A 3,885-nucleotide genomic window follows, 5' to 3' on the forward strand; every position below is an offset into this window, starting at 1 on the left:
CCCAAGAGTTAATGACGACCATATATCCGTCAATTAATTGAACAAAAAAAAATTCTAACATATATATGCTGACCGAATATTTCTATCTGTAATTATAAACCTGAAAAAATTATTAATCTCACAGAAAATAAAAAATTTATACTCCCTCCGTCCGTCATTAGGAGTCTCATTTTAGTTCGGCACGAGTTTTAAGAAATGTAAGATAAAGTGGATGAGAAAAGATAGTGAAATATGTGACTCATTTTTATATATTAGTTTTATAATAGAATATAAGTGAAATGAGTTAGTGGAAAGTGATGTGTACCTACTATTTATTGTAAAAGTGAACCGGGACTCCTAATGGCGAACAAGAGAGTACATATTAATTGACGGAATATGTCTGCCACTAATTTATAAATTAAAAATAAATAAAAATAATTTTGTGACGAAAAATGGATCGTTAAAATAAAATTGTAATATTTTCAGAAAGTCATACTTTCACTAATTGCACCAAAAATAAAAGACAGATATTTCTCCGTCACTAATTCCATCATTAAACCGCTCTTTTTTGTAGTGTTAAATATTTTGGGTTGTTTTATAATTTAATTTTTTGAATGGTTTGTAACTGTATAGGGAAAGTCTGAATTCCTTAGAGTGGAACTCTAGTTGGTGGTTTGAGTCAATTTAGTAACAAGTTAGATGTCGCACTAATCTTAATTACGTAATAAAAGGTGTAATATATAAATGTATAAAAGGATTACATTGTATATAAATCACCTTAAAATAAAACAAAAAAAACACAAATACTTTTAGACTTTTAAGTTTCAATCTCTATCCGAATCACAAATTAAAACCCGCCCCAATAAAAACCAATGATGTAAAAAAATATAAGGCGATTAAACAATTGAACTATATTTTGAAATCATATTTTCTAGCCTAGCCTAGTTGTCGGCGGAGTATCATTTTGTTTTATGCCTCTGCATTTTTCTATATATACATATTATCTCCCCCTTAAAAATCAAAACCAATATGGATTTTCAGAAAATATATAGATGATAAAACTCATCTCTAAATTAAATGGTTGAAAACTTGGAAGTTTCAATTTGAATGATTAATGTGCACATGTGCATGTGCTATTTTGATTTGATGAAAAAATTTCATTGGTGGAGAGAGGATGGAACGCATGCTTGAAAATTGAAATAGAGGAGAAAGCAATGCTGTTTTTATAGTGGTTGGCAATTGACATACTCCACATCGATTCAACAAAAGGGCTGTCACTGTCTGTCGGCATGAATAGTCAACTGGTTATGACGGGTCGGTTCGGGTCGGTTCGATTCGGTTATATAACTAACCGGTTCTTTTATTGGTTCGGTTAGGCTGAAATTTTAGTTGCTTAACTCACATTTTGATTCATTTACCGAATAACAAAGTTCTAATTAATACTCCCCGGTCCGTCCATGAAAATTTGTCACTTATTTCTATTTCCGTCATTCCCTAAAAATTTATCGTCTTTCACTTTTATCATTTTTGGTAGTGTACTCATATTCCACTAACTCATTCACACCCACATTTTATTATAAAGCTAATATATAAAAATAGGACTCACATGCCACTAATTTTTTCTAACTTACTTTCTATTACATTTCTTAAAACCCGTGTCGGGTCAAATGATGACAAATTATGGTGGACGAAGGGAGTAGTAGTTAATACTCATTGAAGATGGGGATAGATTTGCCATTACTCATAGAATTGAATATGAAATTGTTCTATCTTTTTTAAATGGCATGTTGACCCTCAAAATCTAATAACTTTATTTAAAATGCGATTATGAGCCCCTATAAAACTATAGAAATAGTGTTTCTTCTTTACTAAACAACATTTTCATCCCATGCAAAAAAAACACTCGAGTCTTCCACACAATGTACTATAAATATACTTATAACATCAAAATTCCATCCAAATTCATAAAAATGGAAGAAAATAAACCTACTAACAAAAGCTCAAGAAAAAAGCATTTGTTGGTAACATCAAAAAAAGGTGACCCCTTATCCCTATTACATTATACATATGGACAAAATATTTAGGATATAATAATATTAGTATCCATTTGTTGGCAAGTGAAATTCACCAAGAAAACTAGTAATTAGAAGTAGCATCCACACTTGAACTACTACTACTACTACTCATCATCAAAAGCTCTTCCAAATAATCAGCTCCCAAATCCTCAAACACCACCACATTCTCCCTCTTCTTCCGCCGCCGCATCGAGTGCTTCCTCTTCAACGCCATCACCGGCGAGCTTTCTTCTTCCACGCCCACCGCATCTCCCGCAGCGACTCCCTCACTCTCTCCACCGGGAAGTTGAGCACCGCCGCCTGCCCCGCATCGCGAACGCCGCCTGATCATACGCCATCGCCGCTGCCTCCGCCGTCTCAAACGTCCCCAACCACACCCTCGCCATTCCGCGTCGAGTCCCTTATCTCCGCCGCGAACTTCCCCCACGGCCGCCGCCTCACGCCGCGATACGCCGCGGCCGCCTTCGACGAGCGCCGCCCCTCCTCCACGACGTCGTATGGAGCATCTCAGCGGAATCGTTCTCATTGAAGGGGAGAGATGACTCCGGCGAAGACAAATCAATGCTCAATGGTTGGGAATTAAATACTTCCCTTCATTTTCTATTTTTGTACTTCAAATTTGTGTTTGTGTGTCTAATGTCTTGGGTCTTTATATATGTGTGGATATTGGAATGTTCAGAAGTGTAAAATTTTACTTTGCGGAAAATGGAATATATTATTATTGTTAAAAAATATAGGAGTGTGACATCGGTTAAGGGAGGATGTTTTTGATTTATTGGAACTGTAGTAGGCATTTAAATAATTTTAGGAGGAGCAAGAGGGATTATCACACGTGAGTCAAAGCAATTGCCACGCAGCCAAATCAGACAAATAGTAGTATATTAGTATGAATGGTGTAAAAAATGATTGGGATAATAATGTGCATTTATTTTTAAATTTATGATTTTTGCATTATTCCTAAGATCAAATTATATTTGGTCTTCGTCAACACAATTGTAGAAGTAAGCATAAATTTGCAAACAAAGTTAATTAATTTATGGGATATTATTTATACATTGGCATATTTGGACAAGCAAATGAAATATATTTACCCACAATTATTAATGCGTGAAATCATGAAATGTATGTATGGGTACGTTCCCTGTCACAACTAGTCCCTTGTTTTATCTTTTTTCAATCAAGAAAATCAAATACCGTTAAACAAGGAGTAGTAGCCTAGTACTCCTAGTAATATCTCTTTTTTTATAATTAATTGTTTTTTCAAATGCTTACGTCGTCATCATTTTTCTGATTCTTCTTTCCGTCTAACCTTCTTTGCCATTGTCAGATTTTTATTATAATGCATATCAAATTATAAATATTACTACTACTGTATTTAATATTGGATATAAGTGTTAGTAGTGCATTTGGTCCTGTGGTCCATGTGATCACTTTATATTAGTTCTAGAGTTTGAAGAGTAAATATGTCAATATGTTTGTTGGATTATGTAAATATTCACTGAATTAGCTTATTTGCATTACACAATGTTAAAGATGATCACCTATTTTGACTGGGCATGAACAGATCACAAACAATACTACTATTAATTATGTGAATTTATTCACATTTCCTAAATAAGATACATATACTATTTTTACACGTAAATAAGGAGTATTATAGAATTGGCTTCACTTATTTTTATCAATCCATCTTATCTGTTAGGGTATTAGTCTCTATTAGATGAAGAAAGGTTGAAAAGCCAGCTTTGTGGCGTGAGATATGGCAGAGATTACAGATAACTATAACCAAATAATATTTCTTAATTTTTCTATTCATTAATTCATTATAAAA

General features: G+C 33.7%; 1 pseudogene; it reads right to left on the minus strand.

Annotated features, from left to right (window-relative positions):
- Positions 1–1,817: 1,817 nt before the first annotated feature.
- LOC121788394 lies at positions 1,818–3,375 on the minus strand (annotated as a pseudogene).
- Positions 3,376–3,885: the final 510 nt, after the last annotated feature.

This window comes from Salvia splendens, unplaced genomic scaffold (assembly GCF_004379255.2).
Source record: "Salvia splendens isolate huo1 unplaced genomic scaffold, SspV2 ctg103, whole genome shotgun sequence".
In the NCBI taxonomy this organism is placed as follows: domain Eukaryota; kingdom Viridiplantae; phylum Streptophyta; class Magnoliopsida; order Lamiales; family Lamiaceae; genus Salvia; species Salvia splendens.